The 19,052-nt window shown below is 50.3% G+C and overlaps 1 long non-coding RNA gene across 1 annotated transcript in view; it reads right to left on the reverse strand.

The window, feature by feature from the left end:
- Positions 1-19,052, reverse strand: part of LOC308198692 — a 63,216-nt gene that overhangs the window by 38,452 nt on the left and 5,712 nt on the right. The window contains exons 2-9 of the long non-coding RNA XR_013954109.1: positions 9,860-10,039; positions 7,981-8,024; positions 7,664-7,756; positions 6,235-6,438; positions 4,325-4,502; positions 3,467-3,563; positions 2,897-3,092; positions 1,522-2,124 (exon numbers count right to left, since the gene is read on the reverse strand). This is a non-coding gene — a long non-coding RNA (uncharacterized lncRNA). The remainder of the gene's footprint in view (positions 1-1,521; positions 2,125-2,896; positions 3,093-3,466; positions 3,564-4,324; positions 4,503-6,234; positions 6,439-7,663; positions 7,757-7,980; positions 8,025-9,859; positions 10,040-19,052) is intronic.

Here is a 19,052-nt window from a genome sequence, read left to right on the forward strand (position 1 = left end):
GGCCACGTGGAATATCCCAGTGCCAGAGCCCACCTTGCAATATTAGACTGGGAGAGAGATGCCCTGAACCGAACTTTCCAGCAATAATGTGCAAAATGAAGTCAACTTGGTCAGCCCAAGAAAATAGCTCTGGGAATCATAAAGATCTCAGCCCCAATTAGTCCGTCCAGGAAGGAAACACCTCAGTCATTTTAACAGTCTTGACGGTGGTAATTTTAGTGGAATGGGAGGAGGAGTGGAAAAAAGGCGTCAGCAAGGACAGAAGGGAGAGACACAAACAGTACAAGAGATGTAAAAGAAAAGCAAAGACAAGCACAAAGAAATAACCAGAGCTCTAAGAGGGAGTAGACAGCCGAGAAACAACTCGAATTTTTCTCAGTGTATACCGAGATTTCATCAGAAACAATACAATTCCACCAAACAACACTTCAGTAGGAGCCCAGCAAAAATGAGGATTCAGATTTTTTTCTCCTCCCCATAAAATTGTGATTTTCTCTCTTTTGGCTTTTAAGAGTCAAAAATCAAAGAACTGTGAAGAATTTGAATGCTATTTTCTCCTTTCTTTCTTCTTATCCCTGCCATTAAATGAAACAGAATGAATGGCACCTAGGCAGGATTCACCTTCCTTTCCCTTCCTACCTATTCTAACTTGCCAAGACGTTTTTTTTTTTTTTAAAAAAAAAACAAATATAAGGAGTCTGTAAAAGGAAAGGCTAACTAGTGTTGAAAATTACATTTCTAAAAGTCAAAGCTTTGAATATAAGCAAAGAATGGAAACAAAAGGCAGCAAAAACATTACTAAAAATAACTTTTAAGCTTCCCATTAAGTCCTTCTCCTTTTGTGTACAATGGAAGCTCTAGCATTTTTCTTTAAATTGGCTGCTGTGTTGTCTGTTGTTTTTACTGATTTAGTATTTCCCTGCGTGTGAAGTTGGGCGTCACAACCGGGCGCTGAGCAAGTCAGGCTTGGGATTTCCACCTCTGTATCAAAAGCCAAAATATGTTCTTGATCTCTTGGGCAGAACAGAATAGAGTCCAGAGAGAGCATTAAAAACAAATTCAGCACCTTCCACGGAACGAGAGGCATCTCTTCCCTTTCTGTCTGTCATCCCAACCAATTCTCCTTGCCGCACGAGAAGCGGGCCAGCACCTGAGCATATTTTGCAGATCCTCCTGTGATCTGCAAACTCGCCCTGTGATGAGAGAAATCAGCAGCACACTAGTCTGTGTCTCCTGCTCTCAGCGAGCAAACTGACTGCCTGGCCCTGGTTTCTGTCATTAGAGACAGGAGTCGTTAAGAATTCATGCCCACTGCCAACGCTGCATTTTTGGAGAGGTCTTGCACTCAGGCAGAACTAATGAGCAGGCAAAGCAAGAGAACGCCAGCTAAAGCAGAAAACACGCACACAAATATATCCAAATTGAGAATGCAGACTTATCCGAAGGTCTTCTCCCCTCCAAGGTACTTCAGCAGCATCGCATAATGAAATGTTTACCCAGGGGAAAGGATGATTGTCATACCTGTTATATGGATGGGGAGGCTGAGGTAGGAAGAGTGTGACTTTATCCAGACACACTGGAGGGCTGTGTTCAAACTGGGACTGCGTTTGAAAGGACTGGTCCTGACATATTCATTCAGCTGAGGAGATCACCAGGTGAAGACAGCACCATCACCTAGATGGGTCTGATGGCTGCGAATTCTCAGCTGTAAAAATAGGCCAGATAATGCCTGTCTGTCGAGGATTTACCCGCCTGTACTTGCAAAATACTTTGCAGTCATTGGACAAAGGCTTTTTATCAAAATGCAGCCAGAGGCTGGACGAGATAATAGCTTCCCCATCTTCCAGCTACTGCAAAAAATCCTGCCGGTTTCTGCGAGCAGAAGGCAGTGCTTCTTCCTGTAGTTCTGCATGCAAGAGCCATCCCGCGGAGCATGTGCTTACCGCTAATAAGAGCCCTAAGTGCAGTGGGCGAGCAGAGAACTTAATCACATATAGGAATAGGGCATGCAGAGAAAGGACTCTCAGAGGGCCGGGCTCCCTCCGTGCCTGTGGAGCAGTTTGCATAACGAAGGATGCTCTCCATGTATACATGCCCACGTACAGCTTCCCTGAATTGTGGCTGCTGGGAGAATCGTAACGAAAGCATTTCTCACTCGCATCTGTTTACATTGTAAGCCATAACGTTACAGCAGCATTTATTCCTCCTTCTCTTCCCTTTCTCTTCCCTGCCTGCTTTTTCCCCAAGCATCCCATTTTTTAGACCTATAACCCTGAAAATGATGCAAGTCTCCCATTGATTTCAATTGGCTTTTGTTTAAGGGCTTGATAGCAGAGAGAAAAATTGAATGATCATTCATCGAAAGAGACAGATTTGGCCCAGTTCCCCAGCTGGTGTAAATCAGCACAAGCCCACAGAGCTCAGAGGCTCCCTGCCCTCTGCTGATGGCTTAGCCCACTTGTGTGCACGCGAGGAATTTCAATGCTGCTGCCCTGCCCGTACCGCACACAGACCCAGCGCGCGGCTTTCAGCGCTGCTCAGCAGCTCCAGCTCAGCACTGCACGGCCGGGGCTCATCCTGCTCCCTCTTCCCACCCACAGCAGACACCTCCACGGTCAAGGCATCCTCACTCTGGCTTGGGAAGAAGGAGGACCTGCTTATGTATTTACTCTGCCTCCCTTTATCTCCTCACACACCAGAACCCACCCAGCACCCCACGGGGAGGCTGCCTGTGCTGGGAGCATGGCACAAGGCACCAGGAGGATTTACAGCAGCAGGAGCTTGAGGCAAGACAAGACAAATACCATGCATGACTCTGTAAGCCATGCTGCTGCTGGAAATCCTCTGGAATTATCTTCCCCTTTTGATGCAGATATCCCTTCCTTCCACAGCTCACCTGTACGTCCAGCCTGAGCAGGATGCTCCTGAGAGACACGGATGAAGGAGGACCAGCAGAGGATGCTGCACACCACAGCACTGCCATCTCAGGGTTTGGGGTCAGCCGGGGCTCTGAACAGGAATGAGGAGACGGGAGAGGGCCAAAGGTACCCAAACCTCTGCCAAAAGGTCCTTCTCCATGCATTTGCATTTACCTGAATCAAGACATATTGCAGGAGACAGGCCCTGGGAAAGGTAACTATTTGCCTACAGCCTCCAGCACTGATCAGCTGGGTCCTTCCTCCCCCCAGAAGAGATTGCTTTGGTAGTCCAGGAAAGGAAGGGAAGAGCCAAAGCCACGAAACGATCAAGCTAACAAGAGGAAAATCTCCTCTGGCTGGCATGTCTCTTGCTCACCTTGATTAGCCGAGCAGGATATAGACATAAAATTACAATTGCTTCCTCCATTCCCCCTTGCCCCCCTTTGTGTGGGGAAGATGTTAAAAACGTCAGGCTTGATTTACCCTGACACTCTGACTGACTCACGGTACCTATAAATCCTCCCCACCAAAGGCAATCTCCTCTTTACCTGCTGCACAGCTGCGGATGGCAGGGGGAGGAGGTGGGGAGACAGTCTCCCCCTCTCACCATGTACATCAAGTCCAATAACTTCTTCTTTCACCTGCCTCAAAAGAGGAGACAGGGACCTTTTGTTCGGGTTGCTTATGCTTTCGTGTGAGTGTGTTTTAAACAAGGCCGAGTGATATCCCTTTTGCTTTGCGGCTGTCTGTGTTCATTTTTATTGATGCAAGAATCTGGGTATGTGCTGGAGCACAGACGTTCAGCTCAATCTGACCACTGCCAACTGCATTACAGCTCAATTTCACCAGGGTGATTAGCTCCAAAAGGAGAAGGGGGAAAAAAACGACAACCTATCCTTGTGCAAACTTCCAGGCAAGAGAGGCAAGAAAAGCAATAGCTAGGGTGTGTTTTGGATAGAATAGCAATAGAAAGCTCTATCCAGGAGGGAAGGAAAAGGGGTGGATGAAAGGAGAGAGGGAAAGATCTAATAGGAGAAGTGAATGCAGTGCAATCTGGGATACAGTTCTGGCACATCTCCAGAGGCCGCAGTAGTTCCTACAGGATGGAGGCTTTCTTTTAAAAATACTAATGGGCTGATTTGCAGAGCTGCCTGGCTCCCAGATCTCCCACAGAAACTACTCCTCAAACATCATTAACATGTGCACACTGCTGAGAAAGCCTTCCAAATATGACCCTGCAGCCGTGCTGCCTGCCTGCAGAAACCAACTCCAGCAGTACCTAAATGAGAAATGGAAAGGATCTGCCTTCTCCTGCCCAGCCACCACGCGCCATCCTCCCGCTCAGGTGTTTGCTGTGGTACCATCGAGTCCCATAGGTGGGCTGAAATTCACAATTTGGCTCTTACCTCTCAAGCCCACTGCCAGGCTTCAGCCCCATGTGGTGTCCGCTGCCCCACCGAGCCCAGATGTTTCTGGTCAGGACCATGATGTAACCCACCAGCATCACACCCCTCTATCCCTGTGCTTCCTCAGCCACTGCACAAGGCCACACGCTGTGGGAGAAGACTCTGCAAACGTCTGACCCTGAGGATAGAAAGTGCCGTCAGTGAGACCTCAGCAGCTATGTCCTCCAGGGCTCAGCCCCCGAGCCCCTGCTTCACAACAGAGGATGCTGTGGGCAGAAGAAACATGGCCACAGCCTTGCAGAGGGGAGGAGGGAGGAAGCAAATGAGTGATGGAACATTTATGGCCCTCTTCTTGTTGCAAACCCTTTGGTTATGCTCTGTGACCCCCTGGGATCTGCCTTCCACAACAACCTAGTCCCACTTCACATCTATACTACCCTCTCGGACTCCCCAGCAGCCCACAGTGATGAATTACATATGTAATTATGCACTTCAGGAAAATGTACTTCCCTTCATTTGCTTTAAACCTTCTGCTTAATGAGTTCACTGGGTAACCCTCTTGAACCGCAAGACATGGCAAACAATCATCTCTGCCGCCTCTTCTACTCCACTCCGGACTACATGATGTCTTGATCATACCCCTCTCCTAACTGCCTCTTTTCTAAGCTGACACATCCCAATCTGCTTAATCTCTCCTCACTCAGAAGCTCCCCCATACCTTTGATCACAATCTCTCTCTTTTTTGACATTTCCTATATCCTTCCAAAATGGATGATGACAACCCCAGCGGTGGCAGTCGCTCTCTCCTGGTAACGCTTATGTCTACTGCTGGTTTTGACCACCACAGAACACGGGTGAGACATCCAAAACACACACCAGCACTGGCAGAGAGCTGGCCACCACGCACAGCTATTTGCACAGCCCAGCACCCCCTTGCCACAACTGTTCCAGATACTGAGGGCTCAACAACATTTTTCATGTTGTACTTTTAGGAGGTTGCTGGAAGGATACTTTGTCAAATTACTGGAGGGACCAACAAGACATATTCCGGAGCTTCAGGCTGCTTGTATTTACTAGCAGAACCACTACGGAGTTTATATCTTATCTACAAAAACAAACACAGAAACCTCTCCGTCCCAAGGGGGAGAAAACACCATTTGCACAGTACAATACAACCCAACAATTCTCAGTGACACTGGCACACTGAGCTCCCTTGCAATCTCCCGGTTAAGAGAAGTTCCAAAAATGTGTGTTGTGCGATAAACAAAAGCAGCCCTGCTGGAACTCTTGTGATATGGAAGCCTGTTTCTCTGTAGTTATTTATAAACTCTTCTTTCCAATAGTCGGTACCTTCATAAACTAGAGCAGATCAATACAACTGAAAAGTTAGAGGCAGATCAGAGAGAATTACATGGCATCTTGTATGCATCTTCAGAAATTGAAAGAGAAGAGCTGATCAAAACGTGTAGGTCACTAAACCCTTTTTTTTTTTGAAAACAAGTATTTTCTTCATTTCCAAATAATTTTTTTCTGTTTGACATGAAAAATTTTTTTTTTTTTTTTTTTTACTTATTCTCACCCTCCAAACCAAGTAGTTTCTGATCTTTTTTTACTGAAAAATGCCATATATTAGAAATCAAACATACCATGCTTTTGGCAGGGGGTGAAGAGAAAAAGAAATCTGACATGAGTTATTGTATTCCAAGCCTTATTTTAGTTGTTGTTTTGTTTTTGTTTGTTTGTTTGTTGTTTGTTGTTTTTTGTTTTTAAATAACTTAAACCCAGCCATTGCTTGGCTTCTAAGCTGTTCAAGAAAGAAAAGAAAAAAAAGAAAAAGTACTGTTTTCTCAGTGGAAGCACTGCAGCTTGTGGATAGCCACGTGGTTATTGTTCATGTGTGAAAAACTTACGGGCTCCAGGCTCCTGACACAGAACGGAGATCACCCCCAGCCATGGAACTGTGAGCACGGTTTGAGGATTTTTCTTCTGCGAGGCCAGAAACCAAGTCCAACTCTCCAAGTTGCCTCTGAGCCACTTCCTCAGGCTCTATGCAATCCAAATCAAATCACATCTGACTTGAAGCCAAGACCAGAAAACTTGATTATCTTTCTCCCCTATCCAATGGGAGATGGCAGGTTGAGGGGAAAGAGAAGGGAGGAGTGAAAAATTAACACAAGCACTTAAGATGTTATGAAACTGCAATATGCATCTCTAGCCTGCCCCCTGGCCCTGAAGCCCATACATTATTTAACAGAAAAGAAAGCATAAATGAGCCAGAACAATAGCTTGAGGGAGGGAGAGGAATATATATATATATATTTTTTAATTCTTTAAACCATGCCCATTAGTTTTGTTTCTTATTTAGGATACTGCATTAATCATGCTAATATTTTACAGCCGGGCTGTACACTTTAGCCATTACTTTAATCAAACCCATCAGCGTACCCAAGAACACGCTACCAGGTGGGAATAGCTGCTACCGCTTGCTGTTAATTACTTTGCATTTTACAGCAATCAGCAGCAGGGGCTGAGATCATAATAAATTCATGACTTATGGGTCCATAAAATCATTACCGTAGGAAAATATGTTTTATCAGGCATTCGTCGGGCTGCTGCTCAGAGAGAGATTTCTTGAAGGAAATGACACCCATGAAATTAAACCAATCCTTGCAGTCAGCAGAAATGCTAATGTGGGCACAAACAGAGCCGAGGCTTGTGCAGAGCGGCGGGGTGTGGGAGCGGAGGGATAGGAAGATGGAGAAGGGCTTAAGAGGGAAGAAGGGGAAGGGCTGGTGGGCAGCCAGCTGCCCAGGGCAGGCGGGACACAGGGAGGTCGGGGCACCGGAGGGATGGGGAAGCAGAGAGCACGACATTAGGATGCTAAGGGGAGACTCGGGGTAGCGCAGGAGGATGAGGCTGGGGAAAGCACAGATGTGGAGACAGAAGCAACACCGGTGGCAGGAAGGAGGTCTGCACGAGCAGGAATTGGTGAGGGGAGATGGCCATGGCATTTACACCCTGCTGTGCCCCCCGTGGGCTGGCCCCTGCCTTGGAATCCGGGGGCAAGAGGAGAAGGAAGGCAGGTCTCAGCAGGGAAAGGCAGAGCACCAACAGCTTTGCAGCCCAGAGAGACATTGCTCCATGGGGCGATGTAAGCACACAGACATGGAGGGAAAAGTCCCTCTCACGCTTTTAGTGGGAGGGATCCTTCCAGCTAAAGATGCATTGATTAGTTGATGTGCAGAGGCTTAAAGAGCCCAGGCTACATTCAGTTTCCCGTGGCAATTTTCCAGAAGGAAACACCACATTCATGACAAATCACAACACCTCTTCGCTTACATGATGCGCCTGTGATTTTGCACATAGGTAACGTCAGCTCAGCCGGAACTTCCTATCCCCAAATAGGGCCATCTGAAGCTTTAATTCAATCACCTGAAATCCCACACAGATAACATGAGATGTTACAGATGTGATTGGTGTGGGACCAACTCAGCACCAAACACTGCAGTGCCATCACAGTAAAATCAAGAACGACAGTGAAATCAAGCAGTGTCAAATTGACATAAAGCAGCAATAAAGCAGCCTCAAGATTTGAGAAGCATGAAAGGAGCCTAAATGAACTTGCTGAATAGTTTCTAAGTCTTTTCTGCACTCACATAAAATCCCACGGCACTACTGGAGTCATTAGCCCTGCCAGTTCCTAAAAAAAAACAAAACACATACAATAAGTTCACTTTTAATTTTTTCTTTTTTTTTCAGTCGAAGACCAACTGAGCTTTCTTTGGCAAAAAGCCACTAGCTCTTCAAAGCTCTTGCATTTCTTGGCCTGTGAAAATGAAAAAGTGGAATGCGAGCTAGAAAATACCCCCGAAGTGTTAACTTGGCCAAGCCCTTGTTTTTTACTGTTTGTTTCAGTTTGAAAATACTAGGGAAGCTCAGTCATAGCTGGTTTGTTTGGTTTATTCGCCTCTTCCAATTACGCTGTGCAAACAGGGAACATTATTTAGTGTTATTTAAGCATGAAATTATAACAGATCATTTTAAATATCAACGTCCTAAAAATAAATTTTTGTATCACAGCACAGCAGGTCTCGATCTACTAGCTTGTTAACGTCCACCAGGGTGGGCAGATGGCAAGAAAACCACAGTGGAGAGGTATCCACGTACAAGATTTGTTGCTTTCCTTCGTGGGGATGGTGAGAACCTGGCCAGCTCGGCTCCAGGGCCATGCTGCTGAGGAGGGTCCCAGAAAGGAGTAGACACAGCACCCACATGCCTGGTGCCCTCCTGAGCATCATCCAGCACCGAGCCCAGAAGAAGAGCACCAGCTGAGGGTCCCCTGCCACCTCCGTGGTGCCTGGATGTCACCTCTGGGGGAGGTGGTCTGTAAGAGGGTTTGTTATTCCTTCACCCCGGAGAGTCTTCCTGAAGGAAAAGCACCCCGTGCTGCTCCGAGCAGTAGCTATATCCCCACCCCTTGGAGAATGGGGATCCCCACACTGTGATGGGGAAGTCAGGGCTTTGGCCACACCACATTACAGTTCCTTCAAGACTTTACACCCAGATTTCTTTCCTTTAAAAACTTGGGGAACACCTGGAAATAGAGAAAAAGACAGGCCCATGCTGACTAAACAGAGAAGGGATGGGCCTATGCCTACAGCTGGGACATGCTCCCAGGCCGTTTAAACCCAGAGGTTTTCACAGCACAGGAAGCACAGCCCCACAGCTGCATTTGGCTGGCACCGACCCTCAGCATCCAGCCACCCGGTGCCTCACCAGAGCCTCGTCGGCACCGCGCTTGGTGCCTGAGAGCAAGCCCCTGGGCCCGGCCTGCAGCACTGCTTACACCAAGGCCCTGCGCGGCCCCACCGGACCAAAGGCCACCACAGCCACGTTTGCTGGTCCAGCCCCTGACACGGTGAGCTCCCCGAAGGCTGCAGCAGAGCCACCCAGCCCCTCACCCTCCTTCTGGTCTGCCGTAAGCCAGAACTCTTTGTGCAGAACAAACCGGGGGGAAGAGCAGGTTGCGGCAGAGCTCTGCTGTCCCCAGACACGCTGCTTTTTCTTTGCAAGCTGTCTTTACCTTAAGAAACCTTAATCACTCTAATCCCAGGCAGTAACCTGCTCCAACCACAGCCCAGACAGCTGCTCGCTGCTCCGCATCCCTGGCCTGGCATCAGCCCTGGCTGAGGGGGAGCAAGGAGAAACGCAGAGCCGGAGCCAGGTGCTCCGTCAGCCCCCAGAGCTCCTAACCGCACAGGGCGAGCGAGCCAGGGCGTGAGGTGCTGCTTTTCTGGGGATTCAGCACCTCACCTCTAGTTAATCACCTCCCCGCCTCCCACAGTGGCAGGAATGATCCACACCACGCTTGAAGATCTCTGTATCACTTCCCTCAAATTTCAGAAGGGCAAAAAGCGCAGTAAGCCATATAGAAAATGGTGGATTTTTTTCCCCCAGAAAATACCATGCTCCAGCCAAGTTCACCTCCACCCCAAGGGCCTAGGCCAGATAACCTGGGTGTCCCAGGCCCCTCACCTTCCTTCTTCCTTGCAGCAGACTCCACGTGGGCTGTTACAACGGGGCCCATAAGTAACCTTATCTGACAGGTATTGCAGCCTGGAGATTTCCCCGCTACGGTCCTACCCGGCTATAAATATCTTTCTCTTCTTCAGGGAAAGAGCGTCTGACCCAAAGTGTATGAAGCTTCCTGACAGGCTGGGAAAGGAAGAGAAGAGGTTTAAATGTCAGCTAAAACAATCTTCATTTTCTTTTCTAAATTTGCAAAGCTCCCCGAGTCACTGGAGTGAGGCATTCGCCTGTTTGAAGTTCAGCTTGAAAATCCTTTTGCAAAATATTTGCTGAAATACAATAATGCCGGAATTGGAGGGGATTAAAACTGCTTCTGTCCTTGCCCCCATCCCCCCGAAGCCCCTCTTTAAGAGGGTTTTTGTAGAGGCAGGGACTTACATCTCCATGTCTCGAAGGCGCAATACAAAAGAGAGAGGGAGAGAAATAAAAATGTAAAGCTCCTAACATTACTATTATTGAAATGCCTCATTTGACATTTTGACTGTTTCAATTAGCTAACAAGGAATGCTCTGCTTAATCCACCCTCAAATGCTGAAGGAAACTAAGTCTTTCTCTACCTGCCCAGCCCCAATCCCTCTCTGCAGCTCTTCCCAGCCTCCCCCACCCCAAAGCAGACACACAGGTGATGCTCCGGCCCCACCGGCTGCCCCAGGGAGCTGGCTGACATCTGGGAGCATCCTTCTCCCAGCCCCTTCGTGCCTTCAGACACGGCGCCAGGAATTCCAAGAAGCAAGCAAATGGGCACCCCGAAAAGCCCAGAACAAACAGCTAGTGCCTTTTCTTACCACTTCAGGAAACACAGCACTAATGGGGCACTTCTAGACAGACCATCAGAGAACTGGCCTCTCTCCCTCATTAGCATTAATCAACAAGGACTGCTTGCTGCTTTGAACTGCAGCACGCTGAAAAATTACCTGCAATGATGTGGTAGCCACAAGAGAGGGCTAAACACAGTGAAAAGGTTCCCCACCTCCTGCACGTGGTCCTTGGTTAATTTCATCGGGTTCATTTTATTTCTCCGGGATTTACCTGCCACTATGATTTTATGCCAAGGAAACTGAAGTGCTGGGAGCTCTCCTGCTGGCACGCGGAACAGCCGGAGCTTTCTGCCACGAAGCATTTCGCCACCTTTAAACGCACGCACGCACACACTCCATCCCATGGGTGAGCCATCGCGTGCTGCCGGTTGGAGGGGGGCCGCGGGCATTACAGGGGAAACGCTGCTCACTCCATAAAGCCAGGGCCACCACCCTCAGCTGGGGGAGCTCTCGGGTGGATTGATTACCGTACGGGGAGCAATTGGCTTGCCTGGGGCACAAAAGCAATTTACTAGCTCTTCCACAGCTCAATTTCCACAGACAGCTCACTGGGCACCACAAAGTGTGTTTTCTCCCAAGTCTGCAGGTGGAGGAAGGCATGGGGATGGAATGATGCACACATGGCCATGCAGATGACGTTTGATGTTCACAGCACGATGACTCGCCCAAAGGACCGGGCTCCTGAAGGCGGTAGTCTCTTACAGACCTTGGTCAGGCAATACTATCCATCCTTCCCACCTGCTTGAGGAAGCCAGGAGGTTGAGAACATGAGGGAGATTTAAGCAGGGGGAACTTCCAGGGATTCTTCCTGCTCTAACTAGAAGGCCTTTCAGGTCCAAACTCAAACATCAGGAGGCTGGCAGAGGGGAGGGAGCCGCCTATCAAGCTAAGTGTTGATGGACAACAGAGGTAGAGGCAGAGTGTCAACAGCAAGTAAAGGGCCTTTTTTTTGGTTTAAGACCAAACCTCCCTTCCTGCCCATAAAGAAGGGCTTGCACAACTGATGGGACAGATCCAGCCCATTTTATACCAACCACAACCTCAATCTCTTTGTCCTGTCCCAATGAAGATCAATGTGCTCCACAGGGAGAGACCAAAATCATGCTCATTCAGAATAGCCTTTTCATAGAGTCATTAAGGTTGGAAAAGCCTTCCAAGACCACCTGGTCTAACCATCATTTTATAACCAATGTCACCCACTAAACCATGTCCCCAAGCACCACGTCCAACCACTCCTTCAGCACCCCCAGGGACGGTAACTCCACCACCTCCCTGGGCAACCCGTCCCAATGCCTGACTGCTCTTTCTGAGAAGAAATGTCTCCTCATTTCCAACCTGAACCTCCCCTGGCACAACTTGAGGCCGTTCCCTCTAGTCCTATCACTAGTTACCTGTGAGAAGAGGCCGACCCCCAGCTCCCCACACCTTCCTTTCAGGGAGCTGTAGAGAGCAATAAGGTCTCCCTGAGCCTCCTCTTCTCCAGACCAAACAACCCCAGTTCCCTCAGCTGCTCCTCACAGGACTTGTGTTCCAGGCCCTTCACCAGCTTCGTAGCCCTTCTCTGAACACGCTCCAGGGCCTCAATGTCCTTCATATAGTGAGGATGTTTGAGTTTTTCCTTTGCTACTTCAATAATTCCCATGACCTCTGCTTGTCACAGGCATGTTAGCAAGATTTAATTTCCTCTAAGCAGGAGAAAAAATCAAAACCTATACAAGTGCTTCCAGAACCACCCTTCCCAGTGCAGCCTACCTTCCTCTAGCACGGAACCAGCTGGCTTTGTAAGAGCTGTGCCAGATGCCGCTGGCACTGCTGCTCTTCAGTACAAAGTTAACTTCCATCACAGGGATCTTTGCAGCAAAACACTTCTGCCACAGTTCAGGAAAACATTCGCATGCCAGGCAGCACTTAATCAAGAGCAAGCGTGTGCCAGGAGAACAAACAACTAACAGAGGGGCAGGAAGGCTTTGCAGGAAAGTGACCCAGTCCTCTCCTGAAACATCCTGGCTACTTTTGAGCTCCCAGACCCACAAAAGGCACGCGGACTGTCATAAACAAGACAAGCAAGAAGCCCCACATCCCTGCATCCAACCTCTGAGCAGTGCTGGAGTCCCATCACATAATGACTCCAGCTCAGCTTCACCTTAAAGAACAGGGACGTGCTTCCCAGCTCTGTGACCAGCGCCTTTCTGCTCTGACATGCAGGAGCCTTCAGCTCGCCGCCAGGTTCACTGTCAGCACGTAACCAGCTGTCTGTGTGCTAGCAGCTGCTTAATCTAAGCACGTCTTCCCCCTGCCAACAGTTCCTGCCCCAACACACACGCAGCACATTACCTCTCAGCCTTGCTTTTGTGAAGCCAAACTCTAAGTGTCTGATCTTCGTGCCCCTGAATTTCTTTCTGGTCTCCTACAAACCTGCTCCCTTTTGACTTCAGAAAAGGTGACCAGAGCATCCTCACTGCTCCTGATGGGGTCTCGCCAAACCAGCTAATGACGGTGCTGCCATGTCTCCCAGCCTACCACAGATACCTCACTGGGGCTTCCTACAACTCCATCTGCTCCAGCCTCGGCCGCAGCTCATCATCCTGGTGCCTCATACTCACCGGGGAAAACAAGTTAGCTAGGTTAAAGGTTGGACTCATTAGGTTAAAGGTTGGACTAGATGAACTTAGAGGTCTTTTCCAACCTAAATGATTCCATGACTCTAAGTGACCAGAAAGCTATGGAGGTCCTAGGACAAATTTCCCTGGAAAGAAAAAAAAAGATTGAAGAAAAACAAAACGATAAATCTAAAGACTGGGACTGGAGACCCAGCCCACCCTCATGACAGCTTTGAGAGGCAGGAGATTTACTGTCTTCTAGCTCTGTTGGCCAGGCAAAAAGATGAAGCACATGCTGAGAGCTGGGCAGGATAACCAAACCCTATCCAGAGCAGAACCTTGGAGCAACCCTGAAAATAAGAGACTTAGTTTCCCATATCCCCCAGAAGGGATTATCCCTCTGGGACAGTTCTTCTCACCCCCTTGGCATGGTGACACTCATGCGTCCTCATCTGTGTGCTCAGAAAGCCCAGGACACTGGGGACACGAACTTCCCTCAGCTCTTCCCCAGCATGGACACCTCCAAGTTTGTTTAGACAAGGTCGCCTCACTCCCCTTTGCTCCTCTGCATTCCCACGACAGAAAGGCGGGAGGTGATCTGGAAAAGTCCTTAATGTTCGGGAAGGGCAGCTGAAGTCCCACCAGCTCAGCACAGTGCCCAGGAGCTACCTTACCAGCAAACAGAGCTGTGCCTTCATGAAAAAAAGCACCACTGTGCACGCAGAAGGGAGCTGGCAACAACAACTCCCTCCCAGGCAATTGCCCAGATGATGCACAGGCACAAAATACCTGGTGCATCCCATCGAGAGGCACCCCTATTAATCATACCCCTCTGCAGTTAAAGTTATTTAATTCAGAGGTGAGAGAAGCTGCTCAGCTGTTTATGTCCAAGGGTTAAACTTGCCCCAGCCGCACACTAAACACATTTTTTACAATCTGGCAGTGATCCTTGCCTATTAAGCATCTCTGGCTTCAGAGAAGAGGTATTGATTTATTTCACTTTTATGGCTGGAGGTATTTATTCCTATTTGCTTTCTCGCTTCTTCACCCCACCTGGGGTGGGGTGGAGAGGGATGAGGAGGAGAAAAAAATTGCAAGACTGGTGGAGCCAAGAGGTGATGACTCGTGGTTTTCTGATGGAGGGCATGAGGGCTGGGACAAGGGAGGTGGGAACCAGCTCCTGGGCTGCATCAGGTTTTGTCTCAGCTTTTATTTTCATGATAGAAAGGGGCAAATATGTGGCTGGAAGAAAAGGAAATTGCATCAAACTTCAGAGGGAAGGCTCCTATCGAAGCTGCGTCCCCAAAGGGTGCTTTCTGAGTTACAGCTTGATTGATCTGTACCAGCCAAGGACCTCAGCAAATTTCTCCTGTGGGAAGAACGTCAACATTTTCCCATATCTTAAAATGAACCTGGAAAGGAAGATAAAACCCTGCTGCCGCCAGGGACAAGCCTGGACTAATATCCCTGACCCTCAGCCCATTCCCCGTACCACCAGACACCCGTTTCCAGGCAGGACTCACGGGCAGGGCCCCCAGCACAGTTTCTAACGCTGCATTTCAGCATTAGTCATCTGGCTTTGTTCTGCAGTGCCAGCACAAACGCACTTTTTGCATTTGCACCACCTTTGCACCCTCAAGCTCAAGGCCTGAGAAGACTCCGGCTGCCGGGTATCTGCCTGGGGTCAGCCACACTTCTCTTGGCCTTTCTTTCCATGGCATCCGTCCAGCTCTCAAGCACAGGCACAAACACAAAACAAGCTTCACCCTCCGTCTTGTACCAAATTCTTCTGCCTCCTAGTCTGGGGCTGGCTTCTCAGAAGTGCCAAGAAGTCAACAGAAGACACCAAACACGTCTATTTTCAGCAGCATCCAACATCAGCGTGACCCCCTGAAGCTCTGGTGACACAGGAACGGCCCCCTTTGCCTCCTCACACCACCACCCTTGCAAGCAGGAAGGAACAACGCATCCCACTCCTGGGCCTGCACAGCCTGTTTTGCAGCAGGCAAGCTTGCAGACAGGATGCCTTCCGCCCCTGTGCGCACGTAATGTGTACACAGCACACAAGCCTGCAGTCTTCAGGCACCACCTTGGGATTCAGGGAAACAGCTGTATCCAGGTTTCTGAAATCCCACAGCACTGGCTCTGGTGACAGAAAGCAAACAAGGACTTGGTTGAAACGCTCCGTGCTGGGAGGAGCCGGGGAGAGGAGCATCGGGGCAGGAGGGCAGGGGTACCTGGGGGGAGCGGGCTTGCTCCAGCAAGGAGAGCTGGGGAGGATATGAGGGAGGTGGGAGGCGTGTTTTGGGAGCAATGGGGTGAGCAGGGCTGGGGGCTCAGGACCCTACAGAGAGAGTGAAGCAGTTTGGGGTAGCTGAGCACAGCCTCCCAGCCTCCGGGCAGCTCTGCCCACCTTCCCCTGCTGCCAACAGGACACGGGCTACGCAGGGCTAACGCCTCTCCTCCTGAGCAGAGATGAGAGAAGCATGTAACAGCATCACCCCAGCCAACAGAGCAAATGACGGGGAAAGCCAAACCCCCCCAGGAAGGGGCAGAGGATTTCTGGGCAGAGTTAGGAGCCACCCAGAGACCCCTTCTCCGCACCCCACTGGACCTGCATAAGCCGGGGTCTGCAGTCAGCCCCAGTGTCCCTGTCAATCCCCCCTAGATGCCTCCTCGTACATCTTAGCCTAGCCCAGGGAAAGCAAAATTTCAGTCCCCACCCTGCTTGTTTGCAATCCCTCTGCTTCAAAGAGAAGCCCACAGTCATCCAGAGCCAGGCAGACAACATGCAAATACCAAAAGAAGGAAAGAAAGGAGCGGGCAGGCAGGCGAGCTGGTGGCAGATAGCACGGGAGCTGCCACAGAGCGCAGCCAGTTCATGCTTCATTAGCATCCCCTCACCAAGCTGCGAGCACAGCCTTTCAGTCTGGCTACACACAGACAGACTGGGAGGGAAGGATGCGCATTTTCCATACGGAGCTGATCTCCCCCTTTCCAAAAGCCAGCCAGCCCCCACTGAGGCTTCCTTGGGCTGAAAGGTGCACAATTCTGTTCCAGCATCTCCCGCGCTAGTTAAATATACCTTCAGGCAAGCGTCAGGAGTGAGCCCAGTTTGAAACTTATTGTGTTGTCAAGATGACAAGTGCTCTGCCAGGCTGTTAGTCTCTGCTGCCCTTCCCATGTCTGCTCCCCCTCCCCTTCTGCTCATTAGAAGCTCCCTTGATAAAGCAAGGCTGGCTTTTTTTTTTTTTAAATCATTTAAATGTTTTCTTAACTTCAAAACATCAACAGCTGCGGGACTGAAAGAAGAGCAGCGGTGACACTTTCCCTTCCATGCAGACGGAGGCTCAGCCCGCTGTAAGGCAGGAAGGCGGTTTGCTGGATACGGAGCCATGGCGCGCGGTGCTCGCGCGGCTCTAAGCGAGGTGCCGACCGGCTGACATCCACCCGTGGATACCCACACACCAGCACAGCCAGAAAAAAGAGAAGATGAGCTAGCCCAGGGTGCTGGGGCGCCAGCCAGCACCTCCTGCTGCAGCCTCGCCTCCCCCGGCTCTCCCGTTCTCAACTCCAATGGGACCTCCGTGCGATGACCTTCACGGGCAGCCCAAACCTATGTTCACACAAATCTCATGGGCGGATCCTGAGATGGGACCACACTCAGAAGCATCAACATCACAAAGCAAGGAGTCCCAGCAAAGGGGCAGGACAAGGCTGGGAGGCAGACACCTGAAGTCCAAAGTACAGGCTAGAGAAAAGACCGTGCCCAAACCTGCAGCTTGTGCAGCGCAGGGTGGGAGGAAGCAGAACCGCATCCAGGACCGTGAGGATGAGGCTGGAGCTGAGCTGAGCCCCATCTCAGGGATGGGACTGGCTGCAGTAAGCAGAGCACAGAGGCTGCCTACAAAAACCCGTGAAGACCTGGAGAGCCTTTGCTGACTCCCCCTGGGAGGCCGCTACAGACTGTGCAAGGGGCAGAGCCCAGCGCCCAGCACAGTCACAAACAGCGGATAGGACTGCAGTGACCCCCAGGACAATTTGGTTCGCTGTCCTCAACGTCGTTCCCTACATCTGCCTTCAAAAGTCTTGGCACACGGCTCCCACATCACCTTGCCAAACATCAGGCCAAGGGGAGCCCAGATCCTCACCATCAGTAAGGTGCAGAGAGAGGGGCTCAGGGTTGTCTCTGGTCTTGGCTCTCCACAGGACAGACCCGAGGGGACAATCGGCAGCTTGACGCATGGCTTTCTCCTTCCTGGCCTGCTTCTCAGTCCCTGGGCCTCCATATTCTTGGGTTTCCACTCCTAGCTGTGGGGTATTTTAAGCCTATCAGTTAAGGATGGAGTTAACCAGCTCTGAGAAGCACAAACTCTTCTTGAAAACAAGCTGGTGCGCTGACCCTTCCTACAGGCCTCCTATATTGCATCCTCCTGCCTGGGTTCTGCACAGCAATAAAATAATAATAAAAAACCCCACTACTCTTTTGCCCCTTTAGATGTGTCAGAAAGCACACCAACTAGCAGCCCAAGGCCCTGGCAGAGCTTGCTCTAAGTCTTGGCCAAGCTACTGAATCAGAGCAGCTTGAGAGGAGAGATGAATTAAGCACTCTCCTCTTTGCCTGCAAACAAAGGCCTAGGGGTGAGGAATAGAGGCCCTCGAAAACAGAAGGGACCTGGAGGACTGTCAGATATGCCTCTTGCCACAATTTAGCCTTCCTGTCGAGCTGCACTCCAGACTTAAAGCTTTCATTTTTTACTTTTACTCTGGCTTCCCCTGGAAAAGAGGTTTATGGAACCGTGCGATGTGCCTGCCCATCCATCTCCCCCAGCACATGCTCCCGGGCAACTCCGAGAGCAGCAAACGAGGGCAGAGGTACCACGACGAGGACAAGAGGGCAGAGGAATGATCCTGCTGCTCAGAGCAACCTCTGCTGAGTGACGGAGGATCCCCAGGGATCTGCTGGCTCCGGTGACGCCTGCAGTGCCTCCAGGCAGCAGCGAGTCCTGAGCTGCCGTGGGTGCCTCTCCTGCGTGGCCAGTCCTTCCCCTGGGGCGGGCTCCGCTGCCTTCCGCGGGTGTGCGCAGCACCCGGCACGGCGGTCCCGAGCCTGGGCCTTCGTGGTACCGCCGCCATATAAATAACCACGATTAGGTACTCTAAGTGAGCATCCCCATCTTCTAATAAACATCATAAAAATAGGAGAAATGGGCCTTAATTCACTTTTATTGTCACAACTGACATGTTGCAAGATCTTAATTGGACTGAAAAGAGCTTCCAGTAAGGAGACGCTGTTTAACTAACTCATTAGGAGCAGCCTGACAGAGACGGATGCTCCAGTTTTAAGAGGAGGTGAAAAGGAAAAACAGATCCCACCCCATCCCCACCTGCCCACGGCCTCAGACACAGCACGTCTCCCAGGCAGGGGCTGGCACTGAAGAGCCTCCTCTTTAACTCGGGCACGCAGCAGCCAGCGTAGCTTGCACCCATTCAAACACCCGCCCCGTGTCCCCCCACAACATCCCCAAAACAGGGAGCCGTGGGCCAGAGCCAGAAAACAGCTAGGCTAAATTGAAAATATCGAGCCCTCTGCTATGCACTGCTCTCAGGATATTCTGAAGTCCCAGAGTAACAGGTACTCCCAGGGTCCTGCGAGGCAAGGCAAGGCGTGCAGCTCCTTATCTTCCCCTCACAAAGCAGAGGGACTGCTTTGCCTCGCAC

Source organism: Anser brachyrhynchus (genome assembly GCF_964034855.1).
Source record: "Anser brachyrhynchus genome assembly, chromosome: 8".
Taxonomy (NCBI): domain Eukaryota; kingdom Metazoa; phylum Chordata; class Aves; order Anseriformes; family Anatidae; genus Anser; species Anser brachyrhynchus.